Source organism: Marmota monax, unplaced genomic scaffold (assembly GCF_021218885.2).
Source record: "Marmota monax isolate L192 unplaced genomic scaffold, Marmota_monax_Labrador192_F-V1.1 WCK01_AAM20220418_F8-fsc00203, whole genome shotgun sequence".
Taxonomy (NCBI): Eukaryota; Metazoa; Chordata; class Mammalia; order Rodentia; family Sciuridae; genus Marmota; species Marmota monax.
Window position 1 is genome coordinate 1,455,549 of NW_026694787.1, and position 17,801 is coordinate 1,473,349.

Genomic DNA, 17,801 nt, shown 5'->3' on the forward strand with positions numbered 1-17,801 from the left:
AAGCTATTGTGTCCATCTATAATTAAAAAATAAACATTTAAAAAAAGAAAAGAAAAACAAAAAAATTGTTCAAGGTCTATCAGTAAACACAGACAGTTGTGGGATACTTAACAAATTTAAAAAAAAAAAAACAGGTATTCATTCATGCTGCAGTGATTTGAATTGTTTTTCCAAATGACCAAATTAAATGTATAAGCATTAAGTCTTATCAGTTGAAATTCAGTTAATGCAATTAAAATGTTTTTACTTCCTTACATTTGTAATGCAAGGACACTCATTTTCTGAAGTCTTTTTGTGTGTATGTGTGTGTGTTGCCTTATTACCCTGAAACAGATATTGCAGGAAAATTTAATTTTTTTTTATACATAAGGATGGTTTGCCTCACTTAAGGGAGTTTTAAATTTTATCTTTTTCCTTGAAGGTATGGTAATTTTAGTCCATGATGAATGGAGAATAGACAGATTAACAGGAGAAAAACCAAACAATTAAATGCACAGACATTGGAGCCACACACACAGTGTAAGTCTCAAAGGACTGGATATTTGAAGTTTATGTATCTATTGCTCTGAGTTCCAGAGAGGACTAGGGACTTGGGGCTTCTGGGGGAAAAGTGGAAGCAAATTATGAAAGATTGAGTTGAGGAATATATGGTGAGCAAAGGTTGTCTTATTCTGCAGATAAAATCTCTCAGGTAATACTTCCTAGATCTTACTTAGGTCAGTTTTAGGCAAGTAAGGGGGGAACTGGGGAAAAAAATCCTATGCATTTGTTGCTTATTTTACTAATGTAGAGAGAAGGAATTTTCTTTTAAAAGGGACAGATTTTCATAGCTATTTCTGTCTGTAATTTCTCTAAAAAAAATTGTCTCAAAATACGTCAAAGAAATATATTTTGAGGTGGCATATTCTGGGGTCCCATAATATCAAGTGTGTGTTTTTAGAGATGAGGACCCTAATTTTTTTAAAAATTTTTATTGTGATAAACTGTATATAACATAAATTTCGTCATTTTACCCTTTTTTTTTTTTATGGTACTGGGGAATTGAACCTAGGGGCACTCAACCACTGAGCAACATCCCCAGCACTTTTGATTTATCATTTTGAGAGAGGATCTTGCTAAGTTGCTTAGGGCCTTGCTAAGTTGTTGAGGCTAGCTTTGAACTTGCAATTTTCCCACCTCAATCTCCTGAGTCTCTGGGATTACAAGCTTGTGCCTTGGAGCCAGGCAGAATTTTATTCCTTTTTAAGACCAAATAGTATCTGTGTGGATTTACTACCTTTTGTTTATTCATTAATGTGTTCAAGAACACTTAGGTTACTTCACCCTTTTAGCTATGGTGAATAATGTTGCAACAAGCAGGAGTATTTTGAGTTTCTGCTTTCATTTCTTTGGGGTATATACCTCAAAGTAGAATTGCTGTATTATCTGGTAATTCCGTGTTTCGCCTTGAGTGTTAAGAAAAATACTTAAAAAATATCAATATATAACTCAAGTTTCATTCTTACAAAATATATAGTTTGGTGGGTTTTAATTAAATTAATAAATTCACAGAGTTGTGTAATCATTCCCAATAGTCACTAATTTTTATAGCTTCTTAGGAACTGGAGGGGAGGGAAAGAATCTTGAAGGTGATTTGTGTATCAGGAGGGGAGCTTTCAGGATTAATATTAAACTATTTTTTTAAAGGTTATTTGTACCAAAATCCTTGAAATGTCACATAATCTTTAGCAGGAATACTCTGCCCCCCACAAGGCTTTCAGACATGAAGTTCAGAAAGACTCCCCTGCTACCTGGCATATTTTCAGTGACTCACGAGGCATTCTTTTATGGAATGGGATGTTGAAGAACCTCACAATTGGGTCAGACTCCCCAAAAGTGTTCTGGAAGCCTGATTCAAGGAGCAGACAGTCCTTCATGTCTTGTTTACTTTGCCACATGGCCTTCTCTGGCTCAGAACTGTTCCTTCTCTCGTTCTGATCACAAATTCTGCAGCTACTTGTATTTCCAGACGTAAAGCAGATTATTTACAATAAGTGCCTTAAATATTTGATTTTCAGGTTCAGATTACTCTACTTTGGAGCAAAGAAAAAAAACCTCATACACTTTTGTTATTATATGCCATTTGTTCATGCCAGGTGTGCTGGTATTTCCTTGTTCTCATTATGTAGTTGTGGTTTTGATATTATTTTTAAAGAGTGAGACAGAGAGAAAGAGAGAGAGACAGAGAATTTTAATATTTATTTTTTAGTTTTCGGCGGACACAACATCTTTGTTTGTATGTGATGCTGAGGATCAAACCCGGGCCGCACGCATGCCAGGCGAGCGCGCTACCACTTGAGCCACATCCCCAGCCCTGATATTTTGTTTTGAGTATGGTTTTATTGTGGTTTTCTAATAGTTAGCCAGATTTCTTTTCTTTTCATTTTTTACCCCCAGTGCTGGGGATTGAATCCAGGGCCTAGAACATGCTAGGCAAGTACTCTACCACTGAGCTATATCTCCAGCTCTTTCTCTCTCTTTTTCTTTTTTATTTTTTTAATAATTTTAAGTTGTAGATGGACACAATACCTTTATTTATTTATTTATCTTTATGTGGTGCTAAGGATCGAACCCAGGGCCTCACACATGCTAGGCAAGCGCTCTACCACTAAGCCACAACCCCAGCCTTTCTTTCTTTTTTTTTGAATATATCATACAGTTCACCCATTTGAAATGTACACTTGAACAGTTTTTTTTTTTAGCATATTCACAGGGTTGTGCAACCATCACCACAATGAATTATAAAACATTTTCATCACCCTCCAAAAAACTCCACACGCATTAGCAGTCTATTTCCCCTCAATTTCTGACAGTAGGCAACCCATCTACTAATCCACTGTCTTGATGAATTTTTTGCCAGTTTTCTTTCATCCTTGTTTAATTAATAACTTCCCCTGTCTAAATTATAACCAAGTCACCACTCTTCTTCCCCTCCCTGTGCCATTCTTCCTTATCAAATATAAGCAGGTTTGCTATAAATCTATCCTTAAGTAGTTCCCAAACTGGATAAATTGGTGGATAGGACACAGCTGCAAGAATCCATCCCAGAAAGCAGGGATGAACACTTGCATGGTTGGGCACTGGAATGCCCTTACAAGTCACCTGCCTTCATTCTGCCACTAGAAGACTGGATTTCTTTTCACTGACTGGGTTGCAGGAACAACAGAGCTAGGCCAATGAGAGAGTGGGGTCAGAAGTTGCTCTGAAATTGATCTTTGACATGGTCTGGGAAGCAGTTCCCAGTTCTTGCTGGGAATTTTAGATATTATAATTTCTTGTGGATAATTAGAACATTTTATTATTTAGCATTAGCCACTGGTAGCTTTAATCAAGGAAACCATCTTGCTCAAAACAAATAACCTTGACAAAAGAGGGCAGGTTGTCAGGGTCCTATTTAATAAGTCTGCTAATTGTTTTGGTGTTGAAAAGATATCAGCAGTGTTTGTTCCTTGGCATGCTATATATCTTCCATTACATCTCCATATAGCTGGGAATGGGACAAGTAACAGCAGGCCCTTGCTGTGGAATTTTCTAAACCATATTAGAAAGAAGCACAGTGTTCTCTTAGAACAAGATCTGCCCTGCCTTTCCTTATGTTCTGTGGTAGATTTTGATTGGGAGAAATAGAATTAGCTGTTTGGGAAAAAGTTGTGGCCTTTGTTGTCTGTTGTTTTCTTTCTTTCTCCTTTTTTTTTTTTTTTCAGAGCCAGGGATTGAACCCAGGGCCTTGTGCATGTGAGGCAAGTACTATATCAACTGAGCTATATCCCTAGCCCTTAATTTTTTATTTTGAGACACAGTCCCACTAAGTTGCTGAGGCTGACTTTGAACTTGCCATCCTCTTGCCTCTGCCTCCCAAGTAACTGGGGATTATAGGTGGGTGCCACCATATTCAGTTGTTTTATTTCTTAAAACAGAATATTGTGAGCATTCTAATGATAGAAGTTCTATGTTTGTTTTATGTAGGGAGGCCTTCTAGACTACCTCAAAGGGCTGGGTCTATATAGCTCAGTGGTAGACTGATTCTCTAGCATGCATGAGGCCCTGGATTCAATCCCCAACACTGCAAAAAAAAAAAAAAGAAAGAAAGAAAAGAGAGAGAGGGAGAGAGAGAGAGAAGGAAGGAAGAAAGGGAAAGAAAGAAAGAAAGAGAGAGAAAGAAGGAAGGAAGGAAGAAAGAAAGAAAGCTGGCGTGGTGGTGCACACCTATAATCCCAGTGTTGGGAGTTGAGGCTGGAGGATCACAAGTTCAAGGCTAGCCTCAGTAATTTTGTCTCAAAATGAAAAGTAAAAAAGACTGGGGATGCAGCTCAGTGGTACAGCACTCCTGGGTTGAATCTCCAATTTTGAAAGAAAAAAGAAAGAAAAAAATAGAGAATCATAGAGTCAGTCACAGAGAGCCTGGAGTTGCTTGATGCAGTGTTCAGACCCCCAGGGGACCAGGGACCAGAGATTAGATGTCTCCCAGAGGCTTTTTCAGTGTTATCTGGGAAACTTTTATTTTCCTAGACCTCAGTTCCCAGTCAATAAAATGGTATTAAAACACTACTTCTGGGCTGGGGATGTGGCTCAAGCGGTAGTGTGCTCGCCTGGCATGTGTGCGGCCCGGGTTCGATCCTCAGCACCACATACAAACAAAGATGTTGTGTCCGCCAAGAACTAAAAAATAAATATTAAAAAAATTCTCTCTCGCTCGCTCTCTCCCTCTCTCACTCTCTCTTTAAAAAAAGAAAAAACAAAAACAAAAACAAAAAAAACACTACTTCTTACCAGATGTGGTGGTGGTGTGCACCTGTAGTGCTTGCACTTTGGAGACTGAGGCAGGGGCATCCCTTGAACCCAAGGTTTCGAAACCAGCCTGAGCAACATAGTGAGACCCTGTCTCAAAAAACAAACAAACAAACAAAGCTGGGCATGGTGGCACACTCCTGTAATCCCAGTGGCTCAGGAGGCTGAGACAGGAGGATTGACAGTTCAAAGCCAGCCTCAGCAAAAGCGAGATGCTAAGCAACTCAGTGAGACCCTGTCTCTAAATAAAATACAAAATAGGGCTGGAGATGTGGCTCAGTGATCAATTTCACCTGAATTCAATCCCCAGTATCAAAAAGAAATTCTACTTTATGGGGTTATACTAAGTATCAAATGCAGATATGTGTAAAGAAGGCAGCATGTTGCCTTGCATGGGTCAGACATGTAGTAGCCATTTTAAGCCTGGAAAAGACTGGTAAGTTTGTTTTGTGGTACTTGAGAATGAGCACTGAGACCAAGCCAGTGAATTTCTTGGTCACAACATTCTTATGGTTATTTTGCCCAGAGAGGGCAAACTATGTGATCAAGAATGTTGACACTCCTTTATCCTGTCCACCTGTCTACCTTGTGCCAGACTCCTATTATCACACTATCTTGATTACAGCCAACCTGGAGGTGGCCTCAACAGTTTGCCAATGCAGTTTTCCAGGCAGTCAATGCCTGTTAGTCAGGCTTGGCTGGAGAAGGTTGTGTGAGTAAGGTTGCAGTGGGCTGTCCTGCAGTCCTCCTCCTCTGTTGCAGTGTCCTTTGAATGCCGTCCATACTTGAACCTGACTGAATGACAACCTGGTAACACACTTTTCTCTGCTTTTGCAGCAGCACATCTCTTCTACTTGTTATTTGAATCAATCCATGTTCCCTTCTAGTTTATTTCAGTAGTGTCTCTTTTAGTGTAAAATCCTCAGAAGATATTTCTAAAATGACTTTGACAGTGTCTAAGGACAGGTGCTTAAAAGAAACTCTTGGTCTACTCTGCAAATGTTTATTGAGTACCTAACATGTGCTAAGCCTGTGATGTGTGATAGATTTGACACAGCCCTACCTCTCCAAGAGCTCAGTTTGGTAGAGATAACAAGCGAACAAACCTATTCCTCTATTTCTGTTGCAAAGGCAGAAATAACCTTGTTTTATAGGGGAGGAAAGGAGGCAGAGAGAGCTGTTTATGTTACATTGCTAGTGTGTGGAGCTGTACTTCTCTTTTAGCAGCATGACAGCGCAGGCTTTTGGTTTGGGATCACCCCTTTACTGGCTGGCAACGGGGCATCCACGCAGAAGCATGAAAGATTAAGGAGGCTATTTACCTAACAGCCATTCTTTCCTTCTTACAAAGCTTTGATGGGGGGTATATAATAATGGGGGCAGCCTGAGTCACTTCAAATCAATAATTTTGGTGGGTCCATTTCCCTTTCCCATGCATTCACTCTCCTGTCCTCCCTGGCAACATGTAGTCCAGTAAAGACTAAGGAAACTTTTTAAGAGGAAGACCATGGGAACACTTTCTGGAATCAAAGAGAAATGAACATGAAAAGGAAGTCCCATCCTCTCTATTTTGGCTTCTACCTTTTTCATTCTACTTGGAGTACTTTCCTGTGAGAATTTGACATTGGAGCTGTGGCACCATCTTGTTATCACAAAGGGAAACAAATTAAGGATGGCTGAGTGGAAAAACCAAATGATGGGCTGGAGATATAGCTCAGTTGGAAGAGTGCTTGCCTTGCATGCACAAAGCCCTGAGTTCAATTCCCAGCACCAAAAAATAAAGTAAAATAAAAAACCAAGTGATCTTGGATCTTTCAGCTTCCAACCACTAAACCAACCTCAAGATGCTTTCCTAAACACCTCTTGATAAATGAGATCAAAATGTCTTATGGTTTAAGCCTGGGGTTCTCTCAGCCTGTGGTCCATGGACCAGCAATATCATCATCACCAAGAAGCTTCTCAGAAATGCAAATTCACAGGGCCCACCCTAGCCCTTGAATTAGAATCTTTGGGTGTTGGACCCAGCACTCTGTTTTTACAAGCCCTCAAAGTGACTCTGATGCAAACTCAAGTTTAACAACCACTGGTTAAACCATTGTTGTTTCAGCCCAGAGTATTTCTAAACTGATCTCAATAGGGTCCATAAGGAAAGACCTGCCATTTATCAGTTTTCTGTGTCAGGGAAAGGACCAACTATGTACTGTAGCCAAGGGTGCCAGTGGCTGACACTAATGCATTGGTTTAGTAAGTTTGTTGATACTCTTTGCAGAGGAGAGGAATCAAACCTGTTTGTGTAGGTATTTTTTTTTTTTTGAGAGAGAGAGAGAGAGAATATTTTAATATTTATTTTTTAGTTTTCGGCGGACACAACATCTTTGTTTGTATGTGGTGGTGAGGATCGAACCCAGGCCGCATGCATGCCAGGCGAGTGTGCTACTGCTTGAGCCACATCCCCAGCCCTTGTGTAGGTATTGAATTGTTATTCTCTAACAAAAAGAATTCTTGTATCCATTAAGAAAAGGCTGACGGGAAGACACCAGATTGAAGGGTCTCATAGATAGGCCAAAATGTCTAAGATCTTCTGACAGTCTGTTCTGGACTGAGATCTGCATAAATAATGGTAAACAAGATAAAAGGATGGGGAGCTGGAGTAGCACAGCTGCAATGTTGGGGGGAAAAGTAGGACTATGGGAACACTTAGAATGCCCCTTCTTGGGATACAGGGATGGAGCAGGAATTGCTTCCTGGAGGAAGTAGCCATTCATCCTCAGTGCTCAGAATATGTGTGTATGGGGTTGGTTGGTTGCTCTATGCAGGAGTCAAAGCATGTGCAAAGACCTGGAATCAAGACAGACCTAGACTTCTTCAAGCAAGAGACAGGAGCTCAGTGTGGCAAGGAGAGCACAACTCCTGGGAAATAGTTCTGTTCAAGCTCTTAGGCCCAAGGGCACATCTGGGAAAACAGGTTGAGATATAGATAAGATGTTTAAATGACTTATCAATGTGGGTTCTTATTGTCTTAAACAGAAATAATTTATTTACTGCTTTTGATTATGACCTACTAAATAGCTGCTTGGCTGAAGCAGACCCTGTCACATAGACACTGCTTTCATTGTCCTACCCTATCCTTTCCTGTTCCTCTACATTTTGCTCTTAGATAAAATACTGATATATACTCAGTCCTGTGAGCAGGGGCATTTGTTAACTATATGGGACCTTCATCACGCTACCTCATCTTACTAGGCCTCCATTTTCTGTTCTTGTGAAGTAGACTAAGACAGTATTTCCCTTACTTGTCTTATCTGTTTTAAGAACCATCTGGGCTGCTTGTTGAAAATTCAGTTTTTCTTCCTCCTCCTGAGAGATGCTGAGTCACAGTGTCTGAAAAGACTTTGAGAATCTGTGTGTATGTATTTGTATCAGGGATTGAACCCAGGGGCACTTAACCACTGAGCCACATCCCCAACCCTTTTTTATTTTTTAATTTTGAGGCAGGGTCTCACTGAGTTAACTTAGGGCCTCGCTAAGTTGCTGAGGCTGGCTTTGAACTTGTGATTCTCCTGCCTTGATCTTCTATTGGTAAAATTTCCCATTCAGCTGTTTTTCAAGCTCCTGAAATTCCTTACAACCAAGCATAACTCATCCTCCCCCCAAGTCTCCTGAGCTCCTTGTCTATTTCTGCAAATGGTGCCAACCACTGTTCCCCAGTGGAAGAACAATGGAAAACTCAGTCCCCGAATCAGCTCTCCTCTCTATCCTTTCCATCTCTATGGAGTCACCTGTTTGTGTAGCATCTATCTCTCAGTGCTTAAGTTCGTCTTTTCCTTTCCATTCATATTCTCATAAGCTCTTCTCTTAATTATTCATTCATTATGTAACTGAAATGGGGGCCAGGGTTTCCTTAGGACCCATCTGTGGGCTGAGAACTAGCAATAGCTGAGAAGACAAGATAGGGTGCAGGGTAGACTTTAGCAGTGTGAATGGCAGGGCAAGGAAAGGAGAACCAGGCCCACTTCAGGGCTACCCTGTGTTTGAAATGCCTTTATCTTTTACATGTCCTCTATGGACACCTTTCTGCATAAAGTGAAATAGACTGAATAGCTTGTTATTGGCTTCAATGATCACCTGGAAAGAAATGCTTAAGATACTGTTTTACCTCATGCCTGCTGTTTATTTTTGTTTCTTATATTTGGTGAGCATCTTGGCTATGCATGATATTATACATCTTTTTAAAGATACTTTTATTATTTGTTGATAGACCCTTATTTTATTTACTTATTTATATGTGGTGCTGAGAATCTAACCCAGTGCCTCACACATGCTAGGCAAGCACTCTACCACTGAGCCACAACCCCAGCCCTTCCATCATGCCCTATTCTTTAGCAGAGAACTCCAATTTTAAAATATCAGAAAATCGATGCTATGCTGGATAAAAGCTCTGTGTGCCATATTGATGAGCAAAACCTCAGGTTACCTTGGGAACACAGGCATCCTTCCTGTTACTATAAAAAGAGACACAGTAGCTATGGTTGTGAGGTAACCTACATTTTTCCAATTCTTTATGGTAAAAACATGCCCAAAGAGAACTGCTGTATTTTTAATAACTTTGATCAAGTACATAAGACTTCCTTTCTGATCTGATCAAATCAAATAAACTCAGTTTTCAAATGTTTATGGATTCTTTTTTACAGGAATCAAAGCTGTTTCCATCCATTTCTATTCTCCTTTTCCTCCTCAGTGCTCATAGTAAGTGAGCAGGGTATTTGTTGTAAGACACAATATGAATTGTTTCCATCTGCAGAGAATATGATTAAGGGTATGATTTGTACGAATGCCCTTTGTACTAATGCCCAGTAGGGCCTATGAAAGCTGCATGAAGGCAGATGAACAGATTTGACCTCCCTGGTGTGATCTGTTGTAGGGGTGACTTGGCCGAGTAAGCCTCTCTCTCCAAATTAAGTCACAAATTCCCACCATAGTTCACTGCACTGCTTTCCAGGAAATGGGGGTTTGGGGGTGTATGTTCAGAAATTATTGGTGTTAAAATTCTTACTATTAATGTATTTAGCCATAGTTCTTCCTAGGTGAACAGATTATGCCCAGTGATGCTGTCCAACACCTGTAACAAGTTTATTGATTCTATGTTTTTGAAGAATATTTAAATATGATGAATATTGCCACAAAAGGCTACAGTTTTTAGCAAAGCTGCCCAAGTAGGAATTGTGCTTATTCTTTTATAATTGTCTGGCTTTTTTGTTTATTACTGTATGGTGATGTGGGATGAACCAAGGTGTATATACTTTGAAGGACCCCTCCCAGTTGTGACAACTCAAAAATGTCTCCAGACATTACCAAACACTGCGGGACACAATCATCCCTGATTGAGAAACACTGTATTAGAGTATTTTTAAAGGCACTAGTTATTGGTCAGCTGTAATAGAAGTGTGTGTGGTGACATTTTAGTGTGACATTTTGGCTAATTTAAAATAATGTGGTGAATCCATCAGTTGCTGTGAGGACTTGCATGCTTAAATAACAACAGCATATTGTTGTCCTTTGCTGACAGATTTTGTAGGTGAAAGGAAACCAGGATTTACAAATGCATATATTATCATTTTTTCTTCCTGCCATGTAAAACAAGGAAAAAAACAGTGATAGCTACATACTTAGGCAAAACCGTAACACTATAGTAAACTGTACAAAAGCACTTTTCTTATCTGTTATTTTTATATGGCAGGGTCCTTTTCTGAGTCACATCCAAAAGAAGTCTATGCATGTCTATAAACCTTGGGATTTGTTCTGTTTTATAGAAGTCTTTCCCAGAAATAAATACTGAGGTTTACAACATTTTGTCTTTGTTTTGTCAGTATCATAATCTGTAGTCTTAACTGTTTTTAAAATAAAATTTTGGCTACTGGTAACAATAAGTAGAGCTTTCAGATTTATTGTTCTTTTTTTTTTTTCCAAAGAGAACTTTAGTGAGGAAGGTGGGTGGAGATGAATTTAATCAACAAGCTGCAAGGCTATTTAAAAGGCCAGCTGGACTGCCCTGAATGAAGTTGAGTAGGGGTACAATTTGTGCTCTGCTCCTGTGGTTTGAAACAAATCTATTTGTGCCAAGAAGCTTTTTCTTCAAGTGTCCTTGAAGATTGTCCTCGTTTAGGAATTATGTTGTTACTGTCCTAAGGATGCCAGACACATAGGTTTGTAGACTGGGGTGGAGGTTAATCCTGCTGGGTGTGCTTTTCAGAGAAAAATAGAACAGGGGTTGCAACTCTCAAAATAATTTTAAGTGTCTCCAAATTGTTTACAAGAATGCCTTTTTTCTAACCTTTTTGCTTTCTTTTCATATTTTTTTTTGAAACTGAGGAATCCTCTTGGAATCAAGGCCAGCTAAACTAAAGCCCCATATGTCAGAACTTCTCCATTTCTAAAGGACCTGAGGCCAGTCCAGAGACCCAGCCCTTGCACTCTGCCCATGGTAGAAACCTCTGATTGCTTTGCTGTTCATGTTCACTCAGTTATCTGGTGCCAGCCCCACTTGCTTAATTTTGTGTGTGTGGTGATAGTTGCCCCTGATAGAATGAATAGCATTCAGATTCTTGTGGCTGAAGATCAGGCACATAATAACAATTCTGTAATGACCCCAGAAGTGCACAGGGCAAGGGAACATGGAGATGGAAGTGTAGATGTGCAGCCACCACACAGGAAAGAAGGCTAGGAGGATGGACCTCAGTGTGGAGTCACCATGTTGTCTCAGGGAGCCTGAGCTTTGCTGTTTAGGTTTTATTTAAGTAGCAAATCATGCTAATTTTATTTAAAGTATGCTATGCATATTGGTTTCTTTTGAAATTATACATATTTGTATTTCATTTATTGTAGAAACACAAGAATCCAGGTGAATCCTGCTTTCTAAAGTAGGAGCTAGGGTGGAAGTTAAGCTTTCCCATCATAGTTCAGTAGATATTTAATCAATTGAGTTTAATTTTTCTAACTTTTCTCATCCTTAACTACCTTTAAGCTTGTTAATTTCACCTTCTAAGAGAATTATCAGCTCAGCACATCAAGCTTTTGAATGCAAACTTGTGACCTCTTAAGAAATTGTAGGGGGTTTCCTAGGGGAATTTCGTGGGGTTCTTGGGAAGACAAGTCCCTCTGCCTCTTCACAGAGCCATAGTGAGGATTTGGTAACATGGGAAATCTAGGGTTATTTTTTGTAGCTTTGGGTAGACATGACATATGAAAGGTGGCCAGCTCTGTGTTTTGCCTTTCTATTTTTGTTGTAGCGTTAAAATAAATATGATGTATTATATATACTACAATGCACAGATTTTATGTGTACCATCAATGAGTTTTGGCAAATATGTGCACTGCCTTGGCTCAGGCCCCTTTCACGAGCACAGTAGTATTTGAACTGTGAGGGACCCAGCCTTCCAGGCCCAATGCAGAAAGCAGGAATTCTAAGTCCAGTGGGTCTCCTGCTAGTTGCTTAGGGCAAGCTGGAGATATTGTTGATTTGAAAGCAAGGATTAAAGATTATGGAACAATAGGGACTAGTTCTCAGCTGAAGTAGTAAACATGGTGTTGGTGAGATGATGGTAATGATATTCAGAAACATGAATGGTTTCCAATTGTTTGATATGTCCTAAGCACTTGCATTTACATCCTCATTTAAGGACCATATATATCTAAACTGATGATGATAATGATGATAGCTAATATTTAATATGTGCTAAGAGCTTTACATGTACAGTTGGCCTTCCATATTTGTAGGTTCTGCATCTACAGATTCAACCAAATGTGGATTGATACATTTTGGGAAAAAAATTGCATCTATACTGAACATGTACAGACTTGTTTCCTTATCATTATTCACTAAACAATACAGCATAACAGCTGTTTATGTAGCATTTACATTGTATTAAGTATTATTTTTAAATATTTTTTAGTTGTTTATGGATCTTTATTTTATTCATTTATTTATATGTGGTGCTAAGGATCAAACCCAGTGCCTCACACATGCTAGGCAAGTGTTCTACCACTGAGCCACAACCCCAGCCCTGTATTAAGTATTGTAAGTAATCTAGAGATGATTTAAAGCATACAGGGGCTGGGGGTGAAGCTCAGTGGTGGAAAGTATATGGTAAGATACATGTAGGTTATATGCAAATACCACACCATTTTTATATAAGGTGATTGAACATCTGCAGATTTTGATATCTACAATATCCCAGAACTAATTCTCTCCATATACTTAGGGATGACTTTATTCTTCATTAAACTTCACGTTATGACACAATATTGTTATCCCTGTTTTAACAAGCAGGGAAAATAGGCTTAGAACATTCCCCAACAATCACCCTGGTATTGCTGGTATTGCACACAAAGCAGGGATTTGACTGAGCCTCAGCACATCCCATTCCTCTTTCTCATCATCCTCCTTTGTGCATCACTGAAAAAATAGCTTCTGAATACCTACATCCCTACATTGGCGCTCCTTCCTTTAGTTGGCATTCCCTCTCATTGAATCAGCCAAACTGGCCTCAAAGCCAGGCTTTCCTATTTAGTAGCTGTATGACTTTGGATAGATTCTTAACCTTTCTGGAGTCTCAATTTCTTCACTTGCAAGAAGGTGTCTGCCACCTTTAGGATTATTGTGAATTAAATAGCAATTATAGAGCATAGTACCTGGCAGAAAGTAGTTGTCTAAGAAATATTGTCTTTAGAAAAATTCTAGCCCATGAACGTTCTCAAAACTGGGCACAGTTGGATTTTATAATTTGGCACATTTTCTTTTGGTTCTGGAGAACTTATTTACCATATTGAGTTGCTGGGGCAGAAGTTCCTAGGATAGCTGAATATGTATGTGTGAATATAATTAGGCAATTTACTGTTGAAATGTTGAACAGCATCATGATATATGCTTTCATAATTAGTATTTGCGAAATGTCATCTCTGTTTTTTTTTTTTTTTTAAAGAAATTACTTATCTGGGATTGTGGCTCAGCAATCCTCACACTTCAGATAGAGCCCTAATATCCAGAGTATACAAAGAACTCAAAAAATTAGACAATAAAATAACAAACAACCCAATCAACAAATGGGCCAAGGACCTGAACAGACACTTCTTAGAGGAGGACATACAATCAATCAACAAGTACATGAAAAAATGCTCACCATCTCTAGCAGTCAGAGAAATGCAAATCAAAACCACCCTAAGATACCATCTCACTCCAGTAAGATTGGCAGCCATTATGAAGTCAAACAACAACAAGTGCTGGTGAGGATGTGGGGAAAAGGGTACACTTGTACATTGCTGGTGGGACTGCAAATTGGTGCAGCCAATTTGGAAAGCAGTATGGAGATTTCTTGGAAAGCTGGGAATGGAGCCACCATTTGACCCAGCTATTCCCCTTCTCGGTCTATTCCCTAAAGACCTAAAAAGAGCATGCTACAGGGACACTGCTACATCGATGTTCATAGCAGCACAATTCACAATAGCAAGACTGTGGAACCAACCTAGATGCCCTTCAATAGACGAATGGATAAAAAAAAATGTGGCATTTATACACAATGGAGTATTACTCTGCATTAAAAAATGACAAAATCATAGAATTTGCAGGGAAATGGATGGCATTAGAGCAGATTGTGCTAAGTGAAGCTAGCCAATCCCTAAAAAACAAATGCCAAATGTCTTCTTTGATATAAGGAGAGTAACTAAGAACAGAGTAGGGTTGAAGAGCATGAGAAGAAGATTAACATTAAACAGGGATGAGAGGTGGGAGGGAAAGGGAGAGAGAAGGGAAATTGCATGGAAATGGAAGGAGACCCTCAGGGTTATACAAAAGTACATACAAGAGGAAGTGAGGGGAAGGGGAAAAATAATACAAGGGGGACAAATGAATGACAGTAGAGGGGGCAGAGAAAGAAGAGGGGAGGGGAGGGGAGGGGGGATAGTAGAGGATAGGAAAGGCAGCAGAACACAACAGACACTAGTATGGCAATATGTAAATCAATGGATGTGTAACTGATGTGATTCTGCAATCTGTATATGGGGTAAAAATGGGAGCTCATAACCCACTTGAATCAAAGGTTGAAATATGATATATCAAGAACTATGTAATGTTTTGAATAACCAACAATAAAAAATTAAAAAAAAAAAAGAAATTATCTGGGATTGTGGCTCAGCAGTAGTGCACTTGCATGGCATGTGTGAAGCACTGGGTTCGATTCTCAGCACCACATATAAATAAATAAATAAAGGTCTATCAATCAACAACTAAAAACAAAAACAAAAAATAAAAAAAAAGAATTACTGGGCTGGGGATGTGGTTCAAAAGGTATTGCGCTTGCCTGGCATGTGTGAGGGATTGGGTTCGATTCTCAGCACCACATAAAAATAAAATAAAAATATTGTGTCCACCTAAAACTAAAAAATAAATATAAAAAAAAGAATTACTTATACTGCTAAAGAAAGAATCTCCTTTCTATTGATTTACCAGAAGGGGGGCATATGTGTACATATTCAGACAAAAACAAAAGTAACCAATAGTCTTTGTAGAAGGTGAGAAATCAAGAGAACATTCATCTGTTCCTAATATAATTTTATGGGAAAAAGAATGTTCTCCCTGGGTTTCTGATGGCAGTATTTTAATGCACTCTTGTCTTATGCCTGTTAGGAAAGGTAGCCTGATTGTTTTCTAGGCATATGTTCAGTGGAAGAGGGAGAGCAACAAATAGAGATGTGTGCTGGATACAGTTAAGCAGTCTTGTCATTTAATCCTCCCTGTAACATAGGTACTACTCTTATCTCCATCTTACTGGGAAGAAGGCTTAGAGCAGTTCCTGCAGAACTTCACTGTTATGCCTTTTAGTTACCCTATGCAGAGTCTTCTGTGGCAGATTGGTGATGATTACATGCCAGGAGGTGAATTAATTCTTATTATTATTTGACCTGGCTGTCAAAGTGTTTATGCTTTTTGCATTGTTTGGACTTTACCCAGTTTTGCATTTGGGAAGAAAAAAAGAAACTGGTCCCCTTAACTGTGCAGTTGTCATTAAGAAAATCATTGAGAACTCATTGGCATTGTTTAATAATACTCTTATCTGTATTTTCTGAATAATGTAATTCAGCTGTTTTAGAAGGAATCCTCTAGGAATTTAGTGAGCATATTTTATAAAAAACAATAACAACTGGGTGCCATAGCCCATGCCTGTAACCTCAAGAGACTAGGGTTGTAGCTCAGTGGTAAAGCACCCCCAGGTTCCTTTTATTTTTATTTTGAGTCAGTCTAGCTGAGTTTCTGAGGCTGGCCTGGAACTTACAATCATCCTATCTCAGCCTCCTGAGTTGCTGGAATTACATGTGAGCACTTCCACCACAACTGGCAAGAATTCTCCCTAGAGGCAACTCAGCATGGCTCTTGCTTCCCTTGTCCTCTTTTACTTCCTTCTCTCTTTCACCCCTCATGCAACGTCTACTCCCCTTTCCAGTGTCCATTAAGCCAAGCTGACTCACTTGTTGCAATACCAAAACTTTCTACCCCCCCCCCCCCACTTTCCAGCTGCTGATCCGCTATGTTGGCTGGGCAGACTGCAGGAAGACAAGAAGATAAAGAGTTCTTTTTCAGGTAGATGGATGGAACACATCCATCTCTCTGTTTGAACACAGCCTTGTAGAACCCTTCAATCTGGAATTTAATGATTTGGGGGCTGGAGTTTTAGTTCAGTGGAAGAGTGCTTGCCTAGCATGTGTGAGGCACTGGGTTCGATTCTCAGCACCACATAAAAATAAATACAAAAATAAAGGTCCATCAACAACTAAAAAATATTTTAAAAGAAATCTAATGATTTGGAATTTAGAAAGTGCCAAACATACATTAAATTGACTTTTTAGCAATTTCTTTTTTGTGCATTATACACAGGTCTGATTGAGCTTTGATTTTAACATTGTTCAGGGTTGATTTATTGATGTTCTCAGAGTGCTTTTAATGGATATGAATTTTATTTTGAAGAAAAATTAGGTTGCTAGACAAGAATCTTCTTTATTTCTTACTGTTGGTTTTCTTCACAGTCCATTGCATTAAAGCAGTCATCCTGGGGCATGGAGGGAATTGAGATTTAGCTCTGCACTGAAAGAAATTTAAATAAAAACTTTGAGTGACTATAATTCAAGTAGAAAGTTTGTGGGATGGTAATTGGTTCTGAGATTTTAAATGAAAACTATTAGGAATATGTGATGCTTTCTGAACAAAAACAGTATACCCTCATGCAACAATGAAAAAGGTTCTATCAAATGGTTTTCAGTTCCCACTGGTAAGATTAAAGTTCAGTGAGATTTCACACTTGATTTTTTCCTGTTATTTTTATATTCACCATTACCCCCATCTATAATTTTTACCTCCTGCTCTTCACTAATCTGAATCTCATCCCATCTCTCTTCCCCCTGGAGAGTAGCAGTCTAGGTGAAATCTCATTGTGTTCAGGGTCAGGAAATAACTAGAGTCTTCAGTTTCATCTGAAATTATGTGGGTCACTTGATTTTTGGAATCTCCATTTCTTTTTCTTTTTTTAGAAAATCTTTTTTAGAAGGGTATCAGGGGGAGGGAGAGGAGGGAAAGGAGAGGTACTGGGGAGTGAAATTGATCAAATTATACTGTTTTATTGTGTGCATGTATGAATATATTATAACAAATCAGACTGTTATGTATAATTATAATGCACCAATAAAAAAGAAAAACAAAATAAGTACGCTTTGGAACTATTAAAAGAAATTCTTTTTAAAAATATTTTTTTTAGCTGTTGATGGATCTTTTTATTATTTTATTATATGTGGTGCTGAGACTTGAACCCAGTGCCTCACACATGCCAGGCAAGCGCTCTGCCATTGAGCCACAACCCCAGTCCCTGGAGTCTTCATTTTATTAATCTGAAAACATAAGCCCCTTAAGAATAAGGGCCACTATGGAAAGTTCG

The 17,801-nt window shown here is 39.0% G+C and overlaps 1 protein-coding gene across 8 annotated transcripts in view; it reads left to right on the forward strand.

Annotated features, from left to right (window-relative positions):
* The window catches only part of Map7d2 (MAP7 domain containing 2), a 110,920-nt gene that overhangs the window by 22,225 nt on the left and 70,894 nt on the right, over positions 1-17,801 (forward strand). Inside the window, exon 1 of one of the 8 annotated variants that reach the window (XM_058573066.1) lies at positions 501-519. The exons of the other annotated variants lie outside the window; for them this stretch is intronic. The gene's annotated coding sequence lies outside the window, so the exon portion shown is untranslated. Of the gene's footprint in view, positions 1-500; positions 520-17,801 lie in introns of those variants that run through there. 8 annotated transcript variants of the gene reach the window in all.